At 43.2% G+C, this 17,840-nt stretch overlaps 1 protein-coding gene across 5 annotated transcripts in view; it reads right to left on the bottom strand.

Annotated features, from left to right (window-relative positions):
• Nucleotides 1-17,840, bottom strand: part of NEGR1 (neuronal growth regulator 1) — a 270,020-nt gene that overhangs the window by 128,539 nt on the left and 123,641 nt on the right. The gene's annotated exons all lie outside the window — the stretch shown is intronic.

Here is a 17,840-nt window from a genome sequence, read left to right on the forward strand (position 1 = left end):
GCGCCTGCCCCCATGGTGGCAGTGCAAGGGGCGAGGGCTGAGCGTGGTGCCTGCAAGCAGCACGTGTCCCAGTCCTTACAGTCTGCCAAAAACATTCTTAATCCTTCCGTTCTTCCTGTGCCACTAGATGTGAGCTACGCTGTCCTCATTTCTCCAGAAGGTGTCAATAAGTTGCTGGTTATTAGACTAGGACACACACACGTTATTCGCTTAAACCCCTACTATTCCTCTCTCCTTCGCAGTCAATAACCAAAATGCTACGAGGTCCAATTTAAATTCAGCTCAGAGAAAATCACAGTTTGCTCAAACCAATGCAACGTAACGTAACAATTCGGAGTAAACTTGTATTTCCCATTCCGTATTATTGTAGATAAAGCAACAATTGTGTTCATAGCAAAACGGAGAGGCTGCTTATTTGGGGTGTGCAGGTTGCAGGCTGCTGCGTTATAGGCTGCTGCTGTTGTTGTGCACATTTATATATTTATACACAAACAGAAACAGAGGCCATAGAGAAGTGAGAAGCAGGTAAAACGCTGAAATTGGTTTGGATTAGACTTCGGAAATGAAATAAAACTAAGTGGGCATAGAGGTTTGCACTGAGATATTTTTATGCAACATATAAAATACATCTAGTGATAGAAATAAAATTTTAGAATAGAAAATTAGGGGTAAACACTATGGATAATTCTGATAGGCAAAATGAGAATATTTGACGTTTTTGGCAGATTAACAAGACTATACTTGTTGGCACTCTTGCTGTGTGATGAACTATATAAAAGATCTGTAACGATCCAAGATGCTTTCTTGTGACTGTACATTTTTCCTTTAGGAGAATTTTATGGGTTTGATTTTTCTCCAGTAAGGCTGGATGACACATTTACACTGTATTCCCAAAATAGTTATTAAAATCATTTCCCTTGACAGATCCCTGACTGCATCACTCCCCCTTCTTTGAATCCCCATCATATGTCCCCGGTTCCTTTGCATTTTAAGTCTCTCTTTCTCTGGAAGGCAGCGCTCTGCCCTCTGCTCCTCGTGCTGGCCCACTGGCCTGGCCGCAGCGAGCACCCGGCTCCGTGGCCTGCAGGCCCTCGGCGCTGCCCGCTGCGGCCGCCCCCACCCACAAAACCTGCATCCACCCGGACATCCTTCGGAGACGCCGTCGAGTGTCAGCTCTTGGGAAGCCGAAAGCTTTCTACGGTCAGGGTGGCCTCAACAGCGGCGTGGGCCCGCGGTACGTAGGCAAACTTCTGTGAGAACAGCTGGAAGGAGCTGCCCCGGTCATCCACCTCAGCCCCTCGCCTGCGCCAGAGGCATCGCGGGCATGGCTCAGCCCTCGCCTTGCTCTGTGGCGAGCTCCCGAGGCGACCTGCTCGGGCTCCTGTCTCCCCACAGGACCGGGCACTGCCTCCTGCTCTGGCTCTCCTTGCTCTGAGGGTTTCTTGGGTATTTGTCCTGCCCTCTGCCTCCGCTTTGTGACAACTGGGTGAATATTTAAAGGACTGCTTTAACCCCCAGTGCTCGCTGCTGCACAGGAAGGACACTTTTCCCATTTTTGTTGGTCGTTTTAATTTCTTTTCTTTTTAATGCTTGTATTTTTATCTCCTTTGAACTTTCTCTACCTTGTCTCCATCCTTTTTATTTTTAAACTATTTTTCCCAAACTGGGCATCCCATTCCAGCTAAGGCTTCATCAGGGACAGATGAAGCAGAAGAGGCACAGACCCCTTCCCATGCAGCGGCTTCCTACGACTGCATCTCCGGGTGACACCTGCTCTTTTCCAGCAGTATTTATGTTGCTGTCTGGGATTTCATTCATGGCCCACCACAACTCCCCTAACCTCTCCTGAAGCACAAGGCAGTTTCCACACATTTGTTTATCTGATTTCTCCTTAAGGCTGCTCTCTCGCTCTGTCATTTTTGAATTTCGTCGTATTGATTCCGGACAATTTCTGAAATCCATCATCCTGAATTTGAAGCCTGTTGTCCCAAATACTTGCACTTCAACGTCACCTGCATATTATGTAGGTATTCTCTGGTATGTCATCTAATTCATCCATTGAATTCTGTACCAAATCCTCCTGGAATCACAACAGACCCAGTCAATGTATCCTCCTCATCAGACAGTAAGTCAGTGACAGCTGTCTCTCCAGCGTTATTTTTAACAAGCTGCATAGACGCATTCTGGACTTTCTCTCCTTAATTTTTGGATGAGAAAGCCAGGGCTGACTGTGTGAGCACCTCCCTAACGTCATGGTGTGACTCCCATCTGCTGCCTGACCTTTTCCCAGGAGCAAGTTACCTTGGGAAGGAGATTAGGCTGGTCTTTCATAATGCCTGCTTTAAAAATGAATGTCGCTTATTTGTCCTTTATTATCCCTTGGCTGTTTATGAGGGTTTTTTTGTTTTGTTTTGTTTTGTTTTTTCGAAATGCATTAACTCCAGACCATTTTCAAAAGTTAAGCTCACTTGTTCAAAAATTTCTGGGGTCCTCTGTAGATCGCTTTTCAAAGCTAAATACTGAGTTTCATCTTCCCCCCTAATTTTCCCAAATAATTTGTCAGTGTTTCAGAAGTTTCATTGTGAATGTTACCAGTTGGTGACCATATTGTGAGGCACCTTAACATTTCACTTGATCTTGCCCTATTTGGGGGCCCCCTCCCGAGAAGTAATGATCGCCAGCCCCTGCTGGTGGTCAGACGGTCCGAGGGAGGTGCTCTCTCCACGCAGGGAGCAGCAGGGGAACATCGGCTTTCCTTCTGCCTTCAGGCTGGATGGAGAAGGAGAAGCAGAAGGAAGAGAAGGAGGAGGCAGAGAAGGAGGATGAGGACACAGCACCACAGGGGGTGAGAGGAAGGAGGAAGGAGGGGCCCCGGCCCCTCCCCGCGTTGCTCTCGAGCCTCCCGCGTGCTCCTGCAGCCCTGGGGCAGGTCGGGCCACGCGTGCTGTCCCGGCTCACTCCTGTGCTCCTGTGCCTGCAGAATGCCCGTTGTCAGTCCTGACTCTCCTGTGATGCTGCGTGTGAGCTTATGTGCAGCTTTGAATGAATTGACCCAACTCAGATGCATACTGGCTTGTTCCCTGACTAAGTCAGTAGGTAGGTATGTATTCGGTATTTATTTTTATGCTCAATATGTAGCCTAGAAATTTGTAATGATTATATAGCATTCAAACCTGGGACTGCTTCCCATGCTGTTAATTTCTTCCCTAGAGTCTCTGCAGAACTCCCCCCACTGCATGTAAATGCAAGCAGTATGATGTTGCATTGACATGGGAAGCACTAGTATTAATGGGAATATTAATATGCACATATTAGCACATGCTGGGGAAAAGCAGAAGGCTCCCCCCAAGGACTAAACTCCTAACTTAAGTGAAAAGTTGACCATGATTCAGCCCTGGAATCACAGCAATAGATACAACTTCTGTTCCAGCTGTTGCAGTGACGCATGCATCTACACTGGGAGCCTTGGGCAGGGGCCGCTCACAGGCAGACCCTGTTGGGGACAGCAAGCCCAGCAGCGAGATGGAGCTGGAAGAACTGTGGAGCTGGAGGAACTGACGGCGACACATGCACGGTGCCACGCGGTCAGAAAATGTCTGCTGGTACTCTGCAGCCCCAGAAGTACTGCCTGGAAATCGTCCAGCCCAATGGATTTTGAAGGGAAATGATGGGTGTGTAGGATGCAGTCCACGCTGTTCAGCCTGCCCGGGCCTCTGCCACTCACCCTTTTGTCAAGAAGAGATAACCAGCAAGGAGTCGGCAGAGCTCTTGTTCCTCCTGCCCATTAACGTGCCCGTTCCCATGAAAACACAAACAAGCAGCAGAGATGCTCGTGCCTGATGCAGTCATGCGCTGCTAGGATGTTTCAGGGTTGGGGGGCTGCCATCGCCATTTTCAATTTTAATTAATTTTTTAATTTAACATTGATCCTTTGTGAGACTTTTCCAGCTGTTAAAAGGCACCTCTGCAACGTGAAGGCCTCACGACAAAACATTACCATCAGTGGGTACTTCTGTCAGGATGAAATAGGTATTTGCAATGTGGGGTTTGAGGATTTGCTCAACATTGTTTTTATTCTTTCCACTGCTCAGTAGCAGAGGTTATTAAGAACATCCTGTAAAATATTAGTTTTGGGACTCCATTTTAATGAATTTTTCCATGCTGGAAATAGATTAAAGACTCACAGAGTTAAAACCACTTCACCAGTTGAGGCCTTTCTGTCCATACAACTGCGGTTCTGGAGCAGATATAGTTATAATTGTCTAAAATTATGAATTAATTATGGAACTTTTTATTTGTGCTTGAATTATTTTTTTTTACATTCATTTAGGAAAGATTATGGGATCACGGCCGAAGCAAAGGATAATATGTTAACCTCGGTTTTGAGCTCCTTCGCTCCTTGCCCTGGCACAAAGGGTCTGTGTCAGAGGAGGCACACACAGACGTGTGCTGACCTTAGGACAGCTCTGAACAGCTCCCCGCGAGGACCTGGGAACAAATCCAAATTTGGGCTTTGAGCGTGTGATGCAGCCAGAGAATCTCAGTCTCCTGAGCTGGAAGGGACCCACAAGGGCCATCGAATGCTCAAGTTCAGGTGCTGCTGGCTCTAGTGGCCAAATGTGAATGCCGTAACAGAGAGAAGAGAAGATTACAATCCAAATAAATAAAAAAGCAGAACTTGTAAAGCCAAACAAAACTGTATTTATGCAAATCGATCATTTCCACAAGATCTTATGGGTGCCAGGCATGCACACTGGATGCTGTTTCTCACCATCCTGGACCATGACAGAAGAGCGAAGTACGTGAATTTCAAACCAAGTGGTATCGTACCTGTCCTAAGAAAGAAACGTCACAACTTTCCCTGTGTTTTAGTTGTTTCCCATGTCAACTGACATGACTTTCCCATAAATCTCATGGGAAGGGAGATAGCTGCCTCTCTTGTTATGCCTTTTTAAAGTAAAATAAAATGCAAATTCTGCTTGCTGAGCTGTCAGTGGGGTGTAAAGAGCTCCCCCAGAGAGCCGGAGTTCCTTGAAAACAAAATCTTTCCTTTTGAAATGAGTGAGGAATCTCTTCACACAGAAACTTAGCTGCTAACGGCTTGTTTACAGAAATTAATGGAAACTTTGAGTAAGAAATTACTTGTTGTTCATAACAGACTCAGCCTATCTGTTCTAAGCAGAATTAGAAAGGAAATAATTTACCACAGCTCACGCGCTACAGCTGGACCGGCATTTAGAGAAGGCTGGAGGAGGCAGTGCGCTTCTGGGGCACTGCTCGAGAGCTTGCGGCCCCTGCTGAAGGGCAGCAGCCTAGGGGCACCCACTGCCACGAGGGTCTCCGTTAGAAAGGGAAATTAAAGAAGAAACGCCAGATGGGAGAAACCTGCCGAGTGCACTTGTGAGAGCTGATCAGAAGTGGTGCATCGCCTCTGACCAACAAGCCAAGCCTGCTACAGGGCAGAAAGCAGACCTCCCAGACACCGTGTGGAAGCGCCCTGCAGAAATGATCACAGAAACTCCATCAAAACATTAAATATTTTTCCATCTGCCTGCTGGAATCAGACTTACATGTACAAATATCCCTGCTCTACCTAGTAGTACTCAAAATGGGCACCTGCATGAGTGAGTGTAAAGGTGCAAGAAGACCCGCGTTTACTTGTGGAATTGTTCATTTGGGGCTGGCAATCTGCATGTGCTTTCAGGTACTTGGGTTGTAGTCAGGGAACCCCACTGAATATTTAACCCCAGTGATATACTGAATGCATTTTACTGCTTTAACTCACCTTTTCTGTACATCTTTATTTAGAAGGAATGTCACAAAGCGGGGGGAGCATTTACGCCGTGATCACATTGTATGTCCCTTGAAAGCTACCTGAACGTTGCATTACAGACATGAAAACTCATAAGGGAAATCTGGATGAATAAAGTGGGTTTTTTTGTTTGTTTGTTTGCTTTTTAACAAGTGGCTGAATTCTTAGGTTAGAAAAAAAGATTAATTCACATAGAACTGAGAAAGTTCTGTTTCTGAGGATTTAAATGAAGAACAATAAAATTTCTTTGGGGAAATATGAATTTTTCATTCAATCTCAACCAAATCTTAACCAAAACCACGTTCCTTTTTCAGGTTACAGAATTTGTTTAAAAAGAACAGCTGAAGAAGCTGAAGGCATGAGGCACTGATTTCTAAAGAGTTATTCTAATTATCTGTTCCTGCATCTCATTAAGGGGGCTGTCATCCCTAATTCACCCCTTGGGCCATAACATGTGATAAGTAAATGACAAATATGACCCTGTTCATGTGATGGCATTTAAATCTAACGCTGACTTGAATGGGATCTGGATTTTATAAACTGCTTTAAAACTCTTGACAAAAAGGACTGAATGCCTATGGGTGAAACCTTCCTGTTTTCACTGTATTTGTGTGAACCCTGAACTTAGTTCTTATCTTTCCATCTCCCTAATTTGGGCCTGTATTTTTTTCAGCAACATTATTAAAGTATTGCCTGTAGTCTATCAGATACAGAAATTGAATGTTTTAAAATCATTAATCTACAAAGCTGGTTTTGGTAGGAAAGTTTGTTAGATATAATATACATAACATTCTTTTTTTTTTTTTTTAAACAAATACAAGTCTGATATTAGAAGTAGCTAAAATTTGCAGTCTAATATTTCTGCTTTTTCACTCACAGTGACAAGGGGGCGTATTTGTCTAAGCAAGCTATATAATCTTCAGCAAATTTTAAAAAGATCAGCACCTTACAAAATTTTTGAGATGAATACAACATTGGAAAATAAATTACTGTAACATTTAAAGATTACATGTGCGATACAAAACAATTCTTGTAAACCTAGAGTTGTAGGCATTCTTCAGTTGGCTTGCATTGAATATCTATTTGAATCATATTATAGCATAGCAATATCTATATTGCTATATTAAATATTAATCACAATATTTATGTACTGATTCTGTTCTTCATTTCTATTCAGTCTGTGTCACAATAAAGAGAATAAGCCATTGAGGACAATGCTATAATGGTCTTATATTGAAAATACATCTTCCTGGAAAAGCCTGATTCAATCAGCCACCTTCTTATCAGCCTTCTGAAAGAGAGCGGAGCAGTCCGAAAGGCAGAGGCAATTAGTGCCCCGTTATTTAATGCGGTGTTTAACATTTGAGTGTATTACATGAGTAGTGATACAGAAGTGTCTCTGCAGAAGACTGTTTAACTTAAAGAGAGGTTTTAATCTGAAAAGAGATACGGGAAGAGACTCATGGCAAGTACTTCTAAACGGTGAAAACCTTGGGCACTACTCATAAACAAGCGGCGCGGCACGCTTCCCCTACCACTTGCTCGTACCACACGCGTAGATTTTGAGGTATTTCTGGGCAAAGCATTTTAACACATGAAATACATTCAATTCACTACCAAAACAAAACAACATATTTCCTTTGAACTATTTCAGACAGAAAGATTCTTTTTTCATAAAACAACTCTTACTATGTAATGGAAGTTCTGTGTTAATTATCTTTATTTTCCCCCCCCAAGGATCTATTTTACGTAACAAAGCAAATCTGCCAACTTTTAAGGAAATTTTCCAGTTTTCTCTTACAGATGATAGAAGGGGAACTAATATATTTAAAAGGCAAAGTGGGGATCATTAAAATTTCAGTCTAAGTAAAATAAGAACATTTCTGAATCCTAAAGACAACAAAACAAGTAATCTGTTGGGGACAATATAATAACTGCCTTACATTTCTATACTTTAGGCCTTAGTATTATGAAGCATTACAAGTAAGCCAAAATTTAACTATTTATTTTGTTTCTCTGTAATGTCTTTAGCAGTACTGGCCCTGAGGTAGGTTTAAAAATCACAGGCTTATGAATGTGCTTGTTTTATCCAGTTCCTAAAGTGCTTTTTAATCCATTGAAATCTGGGCACTCAAATTCAAGTTCACATCTCTCTTGTTCGCTTTTTTTTTTCTCTCTTTTTTTTTTGTTTTTTTCTTTTAAATCAACACATTAACTCAAAGCGATGAATGTTCAAAATATCACATGTGAAAAGAATGCCAAAAATATGTAGTAAATTAACAAATTTTGTATGTGCATCTCCTTGAGCACAGTTTTCAAAATTTACCCGTGGTGCTAGGCTATTCTATTTGCAAAAATTCCTAAGCCTTTATCTGAATAGCTAGGATAAAAGACCTGTGAGCAGTAGTATAATAGAAGTTAGAGTCATATTATAGGATTGCGTCAAGAATCAAAGCTATACAGTTTTCATTTTGCTACAGAGTTTTCTTGTGTGGTGTGTAATATGTCTTGCACCATTTATTATCCTTGTTACTCGATCATAAATTATAATATACAAGAAATACAGCCCCAGTAATTTAAGTCATACAGTTTCTATTACATGGTTCCTTTAAGGAAAGTCTTCAAAATATTTCTGTGAAGGATTTGTTCCTATAAATGAACAGTTAGCATTATACGACTTGTTCTTTCAAGGCAACAACATATCACTTAGTCATGCAGGATAAAGGGAGATAAAATCCTGAGGTATATTCAAATCCTGAGCATTATCTGATGAAAACATAAATGTGAATACAAGCCCTTTAAAAATTAAATGGTTTTACTAAAGTATTGAAGGATAAAGATGTGAACCGTGACTTTAGGGTACAAGGATTATATATTTTCGCTTTGTAACCAAGTGTTTTGCTGGATATATCAGATGGAATTAAATATCACAGAAGAACAACAACATGTATACTTCTTCAGATCTGGATGAAACCACGGTTTTATCTTTCTGCCTTTCTCCCCTTTACTGCTGCTTGGCACTTCCCCTGTCCCCGTGGTGACTGCCACTTGTCATTGTCACTGCTCACTGGACGGAAGGTGGAAATCCAAAAGGGCATCTGGCTGCAACTATAACTCACCCAGAAGTGGGGGTTATTTCAATAACTCTCCTTCATCACTCATTATATTGAAAATATGCTTACATATCTGGATGAATAATAAAAAAAACCAACTCGCCAAACTCACTGTTGTGTTAGATACTCGGCTCTGCTGCCCTTGGAGCACACTGCACGACACTCCAGAAAGTTGTAAAATTAAGCATTTGCAAAATCAGTGCAAGAACGGCATTTTCATGCCTGTTTGCTTCAAAGGAGGCTCTGATTTTGCTAATTGCCTCAAAGAGGTCTTCGATTTACTGTTTGCTACAAACAGTATTCTAATTTAGTTTATCCTGGGAGCCTGCAGCTGCGTTTGAGTATGGCAGTATTTGGGTCTCGCTGAACTTTTCTGCTGAAATTGATTCCCTCGGTTCTTTGTATGACATGTTTTTTTTCTCTGTAGTCTGGGCTCAATGCCTTGCACTCGACAAAGATTGAGACACAGTGGCCTTTGACATAGCCACCTCTCCTGGCAGGAGAGCCAAAAATATTTTCTTAGTTAATATATTCCAAAACTCTGAATCATCACTGCAAGTATCAAATAGAAAAGAGAAGAATAATTAGGATTATTCTCTACCATAAACCCTGAGTACTAACAAATACATACTAAAAACTTCTTTCCTTTGTTCCTTCTGTTAAGGGATTGCAGATTAATTCATGATTGCAGTCACTACTGGACTGTTTTCTGCAACTTGTTAATGATATTATAATTATTGTTTCATATACCACGTGCAGGCCCTTTCCAGACGAAACCTGCAGCTGTTTGATTACACCGGGTCAGTCAGTACACACGGGACATCCTAGCAGTTATTCTGCATCTAACGGTCCTTTGTTACTTAAAGACTGAGACATACCAGAACTATGAGACATTTCCCCGAAATATTTCCCTACTCATAAAATCCTTGCTCGGATATACTCCTGTAAGTTTCAGATATATTTCTGTAAGTATTGCAGATATATTGTACCTGTAAGTGAGGCCTTGAAGGCGAGGAGGAGGCTGGAGGTCAGGCAGGGAGCGCTCAGCCTGGAGGGGGCACGCAGGCTCCGGCTTCCCACGCCGCAGCGCTTAGGAAAGGGCAAAATCCTCTTCCTGCTGCCAGCTGGAGAGCAGAGCAGCAGAAGCTTCCTCTGCCGAAGGCCCAATTTAGAAAACTAAACCCTCCAAAATTAGACCTCAGTATGAAGGTATTTCACATGGTGGAACTGGGAACAACAGCATCTTTATTTCCCCCACAGAGACTGCACCCGTGCAGCCTCGCAGGTACCTCAGGTCAGGTCACCTCTGCATTTGCTGGCCCAGAATACTCTGATACATAAAAGCCGTGAAGTTTTCTTTACATCTTTATGAAAGCTGTACAATGAAAGATGAACTTTTTCAAATGGAGATTTTCCAAGCAGGAAACACTTAAGCCACGTCCTTTAAAGCTTTCTTTCAAATTCCTTACAAGTCTGCATTACAGTAGGAATCTGTGACTTTACTTTCCAGGTTTTTTCCTAAACTAACACCGTGAGTTCTTTTTAAAGATCTACATTTATTTTGCTCTTTCCTACTGGTGGATTTTGCTGCTTTAGAACATCATCATCATCCTCTTTCCCTCGCTTAAGCCAGAAAACCAAAATTAAGCTGCAGAGGATTCCAGAAAGAAAACAGTATGAGAAGGAGCTACTTCGATAAATCCTCCCCATGCTTGTTCACTCTTGGCAATTCTCTCATAACTATGAATCCAAGACACTCCTAGTACAAAATATTCCTCTTCTGTAAGTTCCCAGTTCCTAAAAGCATGCAAAGATGTAGCAACAAGTAAATTCAAAGGGAAGAATCACATCCTCCTATACTGGAGGTGGGATTTAAAGAGCTAATTCACAAATATTATTTTTTTTGTTTAATTAAATCACCTATGCAATGCAGAAAAGTCTGCCATAGTTCAGGGAAAGATGTATAAACATGCAACAGAACCAGATGCAGCAATATCCTCGGCAATGGACTTTCCTCTGTGCCTTGTTCAGTACTGTGAGCAATTTTTTTATCCTAATGGGCTTCACTCAGCGATAGATCAGACAGCCTCCATACAAAAACCTTACAAAGAAGAGCATGGTGCATATATGTATTTTTTTCAAGACTGATTATCTTGCAACTATAAACACCTGCAGATATTCTGTAATTAATGGAGAAAGGTCACATCTTTATTTAATATTCTGTGTGTATGTTTGTGGATTGAGATCCCTGTGAATTTCTAGAAAGCTGCTGCAGGTTTTGCAGTGCAACCTATGGCTGCTTCTGAAGCAAAGGGAATTCCTCTTCTTAGGCTAAACATTCGCTTTCTTTGACAGAATCTCCAGTTGTTCAAGTCCACCTATTTTACTGTCGTCTGGTTTTCCTAATGAGATCTTTCCACCCCTTCCTGTGTATGGATTTCTATTAATGGACTGGTCACTGGAGGTAGAATATTTTTACCTATGTATAATTTATTCAGCTTTATGAAATACTCTAGTATGCTACGAGGTCATGCATCAGCTTTTACTAAAGCAGAGTTAGCTACAAAGGATATAAATCACCGTCCTCTACACTGTTCTGGATAATAATGCCATCTCTCAAGGATGTCATTAATTTAAAAGCAGGTACACATGCTTTGCAATTTCCTTAGACCAGCCTATGGTTAGAAACGCAGCAGCAGCATGCAATGCAGATTTAACTGCTACATGTCATATAGAGAAATAAAAGACAAACACATTCTCTCTGCTATAAGCTTCTCCAGCATTAAACACGGAAATGTAGCACGAAGCATCCAGCTCATTTTACTGCACGTTTTCTATCAGGGTCCTCCGAGTTTACTACTCGTCACTGCTTACAACTCCCATTCCATTCCTACTGGTGCTTGGCCTAGTTTCATTCCTACAGCTGATGTTTCTGCAAAGAAAAGAAGTGTGGGAAGAGGCTGACAAAGCAATATGAATCGCAAAGCATTTAGAACAACAGCAACAAGAAAGCCCACGCCCTGAACACCTTCCTGCTGGCCGGCACGGCCGGGCTGGGCTTCCTTGCACGGCGAGCATCGAGCTCCAGACTCGATGTTGGGATGGGGGGAGAGGTGGGAGGGAATAGAAAACCCTTGCGAACTGCAAATCTGGCTTGGTGCTCCTGAAAGAAGGCTGACAGTGGTATTTTTAAATAACAGTCCATTTTAAAAGAGAACGCTGCTGATGCAGATCTAACACACTTAAGACCAGAATTGTGCTGATGCTTAATCAAGGAACTCTGAACGATCCAGGAAGTTATAGCATAAGTTGCCCAGCATTTTGGATTTGCGTGTTTGGGTGACAGACCTTTGAGCCCTGCTTACGCCTGTGCTGGCTGCTGGCAGCGCTCCCCCTCTGTGTGTGTGCACGGCTCGCTCACGGCCTTTGTGCCCCCGGCCCGGGCAGACGTGCCCGGCCTTCCCCGCGGGGCTCACCGCACGGCTACGAGGAGCGCGAGCAGCACCTCGCTCCCTTGGAAGGTGCAGCCCGGTGATGCCACAGGGGATTTGGGAGAGACGCTGCCTGTGGACCCCCTGTTAGGTCAGAGAGGAGGAATCACCTGAACCAGCTCAGAGCACCACTCCGGTGTGAGAGACCGTGCTCCTGCCTCCTCAAAAGCAAGTGCGTTGCCCAGTCCCATCTAATGCTGGGCACAGCCTTTGCTTTTCCTCGCTTTAACACCACTTAGAGTGTTAGCATATATAATGCTGCTTCTGTAGCTGTGCACAGAAACAGAAGCAAAGTGAAGTATATCGGCAAAGACTGTACAGAGACGAATAAAATAAAAATGTTAGAGACTAATTACAGCCGTGTTCCTCAAAGAAGACAGCTTCACTGTTTAAATTTCATAGAAAGGAAAATCTAAAACAGATCTGTCAACAACTTTCTGAAGAGCCCAAACTACAAGTCATTTCACACTTTTACAGATTTTACTGTCTAATTATTCCAATAAGACTAATGCTTAATAGGGTTTCAAAATTCTAGACAGTAATTTCAATGTTTTTAGTTTTTTAAGCACATAATATTGACACCTACAGCTGGTTGGGTTTAGGGCACAACATCTTTACCTGCTAGAAAAAGCAAAAGTTATGTGCAAAATTACATTCAGTAAGTAGAAGAACTTTTGGGCTGGAAGAGAGACAAATCTTTTACTTCTGACTTCCAAACGTTCGCTACAGACACGCACTGCTAGCCCAGTGATCCCTCGCAATTACAGAATCTTATCTGTCATAAAAGGCAAATATACAAAATATCCCTCCATATTCAGCCTCCATATTCTGCCTGTTTGTACTGAACGATGCCATAATTCAACCTGAAGTCTGAATACAACTGCTGTGCACATAAACACCACATGCATATGCTCATGCACCCCAGTATAGCCATCACTAACAGATGGCATTAAGGCACAAGAACTCTAAAATCTCTTCCTGCCAGTTATCTGGTATATGACTGTGGACATGTCACTTAAAAATAAATGTGGATGAAATATCCACCAATTTTATTTATCTCCACCAATGCCCTGCTGGCTAGATTTTCATATTGCTAAGCGTTGTGAGTGCAATTTCATGCTGTGAATTGTGTCCATTTTCATTCTCTCTAGTCTGTAATGGTCCCCACTCTTAAAATGGAAGATAATACTTTTCTCTCTTTAGCAGTAGTTATATAAATTTATTCTTAGTTTAAACAGAGTCCAGCTATAAAAGGACAGTCATTATTTATTTGTTGACAATGCATTGATTTTAGTCCATAGCTAATGTAAAAAACTCTTCACTGTATAAGTTTCCAATATGTCTGATCAGTGCAGTGCAAGAGACCAAATTTAGAATGATTTGAGAGCAAATTCAGAACGGTGACGAAGTCGAGCAAAGAGCACCGTGAGCTGGAACATGACAGGGTACACAGCTGGTAGCCAACTGCCTGCTTTCTGATGAAGTAACAAAAAGTTAGGGGTATTATTTCTATCATGTTGCATTGCTCTAGCAGTGGTTCCCTAAAAGAAATTACTGTCAGCTTCTTTATTTTTACCCCATTTCCAGCCCCCCTCTCTCGGTCTGCAGTAAAAAGGGGGAAGCAAGGCTGGGGTGGAGGCAGGAGGGGTGGGAGATGCAGGGCAGGAAGGCGCTAGGGGCAGCATCCTCCTGTATTGGTTCTTGCAAATGTTCTTGGAAAGCATCACCTCTTATGGTTTATCATTTTTGTACTTGTTCTCCGAACGTGTTGCCATATAATAGCATAAAGTGTTTACAGTTTGAACCTTTTGAAACGCTTTGTGGTCACTGGTGAATTTAGGCTGGCTGGGATTGTCCCTGACAGGCTGCTGGGTCTGACCCCACAGCTCCAGGGAGCCGGGCAGCGCGGGCTGCACGCAGGTGCAGAACCAGAGCCAGAGCGGCAGCTTGCAGCCTACACGGGTACTTCGACAAAGTAATGTGTTAACGAAAACTTTCACTTAGGTTTTAATAATTTCAAAAGGTGAAGTGTTATAAAGGTTTTTGTTTGTTTGTTTGTTTAATTAGAGAAATTTTAATTACATTCAAATGCCCATAATCACCTGCACTGGTATTGGAACAATATTCCCAGTGTTTACAATTACAGTTTTTTGACCTGCAACATAGCCAGCTAAGCAGTTTAAAAGGTAATGTAGAATTTCATTATTGCAGCAAAAGACTGGATAATTCTCCAGGTCTTTGCTGTTAACCAGTCAATGTCACGGTATACAACAAAACACACAAAATTGGTTCTGCCCTCAGGTTTCCATGGTGCTCTTCTCTCTGGTTTTAAGAAGTTTGCAAAAGGTATGTCTCCCTTTTATTTTCTGCTGCCCTACTACTTATTTTTAAGTACTAGATGTTTGTGATCAGAGCATTGCTCATTTTCCCTCTGTAAATAACTACGGAAAATAAACGTCTGAAGATGTGTGAGTGGCTGCAATGACACTGGCTGCCCGCGGCCATTTCCATGTTCAGCTTTGCCAAGGAGCCTGCACAGCACTTGCAGGTCCAACAGCTCAGACTCACTGGTGGTCCTGTTATGCCATCAGCTCTTTAAACACGAAACTTAGCATCAATAAATATTTTGAACACTCTCCCAGCCTCCCTGTAACATCACCTTTCTCATGCAGAGCAATGGGTGTGCGGTCTGTAACTCCGGGTTTGCCCTGCCCGCTACCATCCCTGGCAGGCAGGACGGGTGCCACTGTCCCACCCTCAGCGCCCGCACCCAATGCCACACAGGAGCGCAGGTAAGGGCCAGCTGGGCCAGCAGCCCCCTGCGCCCCTGCCCTGCTCCCGGGCAGCCCCTGCCCTGCCCAGGGGTCATAGCCAGCACCCCCCCTGCAATTCAAGCAATGACTGCAGGATTTTGGCTAACATCACAGAGGGGAAGCATGACTCAGCTGGCACCTAGATTCCCACAGAGCAAATCTTCATGCTGTTGAGGTGCCATTTAGTTGCATTTGTGGTAAAATGAATCATCTTTTGTGCCCTGGAGCCCTGAACAGTCTATTTGTTACTGTAAATGAGCGATGGATTCTAAAAGTACGTGTGGACAGAGCCTGATATCCATGGAGGCCTGATCCTCTCCATCATCCCTCAGCAGCACCAGAAGACAAGTGGTGCTGCAGGGAGAGCTTCACTCTTTGGGAAGCAGGGATGGGAACCATAAATTCAGTTGCCATTTATTTCGCTTTTTAAACATTAACGGAACTTGACAAAAGATTTTTATCAGATTATCGTATTTCAGCTACGATATTTAGTATGTCAGCTGCCATTAGTTTTAGTCAGTCTAAGAGCACACTGCTGACGGTGGCCGTTCCTGCAGAAGCCCAGCAGGCAGGCGCAGGATGCTCGGACACGGCCCAGGGGTGCCCGCCTGGGCCCGGGAGCAAGGAGCAAACCGCATCTACCACCCACCCTCACGGTGCAGTGCTCTTTGAGGGGTTGCTCCATTTTACAGTTTTTTTCCATTCCATCTTTACTGAAATGGATTTCATATGTGGATCAGTTTCTTTCCTAGTTTGGAATGAGCAGAATGCTGGATGTAGCACCTTGTAATTGCTATTCAGAATGCTGTGCAGAAGAACTTACTGAAAACCTTACCATGCCAAAGTTTTCAGTCTAAAAATACTTTTATATCTTTTCTCCTCAACCTCATAGAAACAGAAAATATGGATTTTCCAAAATGTTTGGAATTCATCAAAGGAAAATAAGCGTTTTTGCAGCTCCCTAGCCAAACTTCACTAAACATTTAGATTAAAGCCCTTTCCGCAAGAGAAAAACAAAAGATTCTAGATGTAACCTGCATCAGGTGGGATAATTTTCACATATATTTAACTTTCTGTCTTTGTTAACAATGCTCCAAGGAAAAAATTAACTTTAAAACATGGGACACCTTTTTTCTCCTGTCAACTGACAGTCTAAAACTACAGAAGCGTAAATAACAGGAAATCCAATGAAAAAAGAATCAGATAAATCACAGTAATCATAGTGATCACAGTGACAGGCAGCAGAAAGCTCAATAAAATATTACACTGTTTACTCAGGGCAGAGACTACCAAAGCTGCTTGCAGTGTTGCAGTGATGGTAATGAGTAACAAAATAATTACCATCTCAGTTTTTCCAGGCCAGCCCAATTGCCTTTAATTGAAACAACAGGGCTGTGAAGAGGCATTCAGAGAAGGAATAATAGAGCCTGTACGAACAACAGTCAGAAGAGCATGTACTTACATGTAACCAAACCCTTGAAAGTGCTATAAGCCAGATTTTACATCTTTAAAATAATACTCCTGTACTTCATTGCCATTGTGAAATAAAGTTCTGGAGGATGTGTTCAAATGAAATTGCATTTGAATAAGTAATTGTAGTTAAAGTCTTGGCATTGCCACAGCCTATTTTCAGCTGATGATTGTATTTCTGAGGTAGTATGACCCAAAAAAACAGCATTTTAATTTTAGTCTTCCAAGCAAGTCTTGAAAGAGTGTTGACTCTCGAGTGAAAAAGACTATCAGTGTTTGTGCTGCTAAATTCTGTGGGAGCAGCACATTCGGTGACCACGAAATCTCCCAGACGGAGCAGCCCTGGCAGCCCCGGCACTGGCTCGGCATGCCAGGCGCTGCCAAGGGGCACTAACCTGGAAATTGCCTTCACATGTTCCAAGTCAAACATTTCCAGCTGCATATTCCTTAACAAAAAGTCTTTTTGTTGAGATGGGGAACAGTAGGGAGGTCACCTGCACTTTCAGTAGAAATAGAAAGAAATTAAAATCTGGGTGCAGCTCTGCATGCCACAATATAAGAAGGACATAAAACAATTAGGCAGTGTCCAAAGGAGGGATATGAAGGTGGTGAAGGATCTGGAGGGCAAGACATGCGAGGGGTGGCTGAGGCCCCTGGTGTGTTCAGCCCCGAGCAGAGCAGGCCGAGGGGAGGCCTCATGGCAGCCTGCAGCTCCCTCACGAGGGGAGCGGAGGGGCAGGCGCTGAGCTCTGCTCTCTGGGGACAGCGACAGGACCCGAGGGGATGGCACGGAGCTGGGACAGGGGAGGATCAGGCTGGGGGTTAGGGAAAGGTTCTGCACCCAGGGGTGGGCGGGCACTGGGACAGGCTGCCAGGGACGTGGTCAGGGCATCAAGCCTGCCAGAGTTCAAGAAGCGTTTGGACAATGCTCTCGGACATGCGGTCTGAATTTTGTGTGGTCCTGTGTGGAGCCAGGAGTCAGATTCGATGATCCTTGTGGGTCCCAGTTTTTATTCACATCATCCACTTCAGATATTCTTATGCAAAGCTATAGATTTGCCCTGTACTTGCTGTAATGCTGATAAGCCCCGGAAGACAACCGCCCCACAGAGCTGACACAGCCACCAGCTCCCTTTGATAA

The sequence above is a fragment of the Cygnus olor genome, chromosome 8 (assembly GCF_009769625.2).
Source record: "Cygnus olor isolate bCygOlo1 chromosome 8, bCygOlo1.pri.v2, whole genome shotgun sequence".
In the NCBI taxonomy this organism is placed as follows: Eukaryota; Metazoa; Chordata; class Aves; order Anseriformes; family Anatidae; genus Cygnus; species Cygnus olor.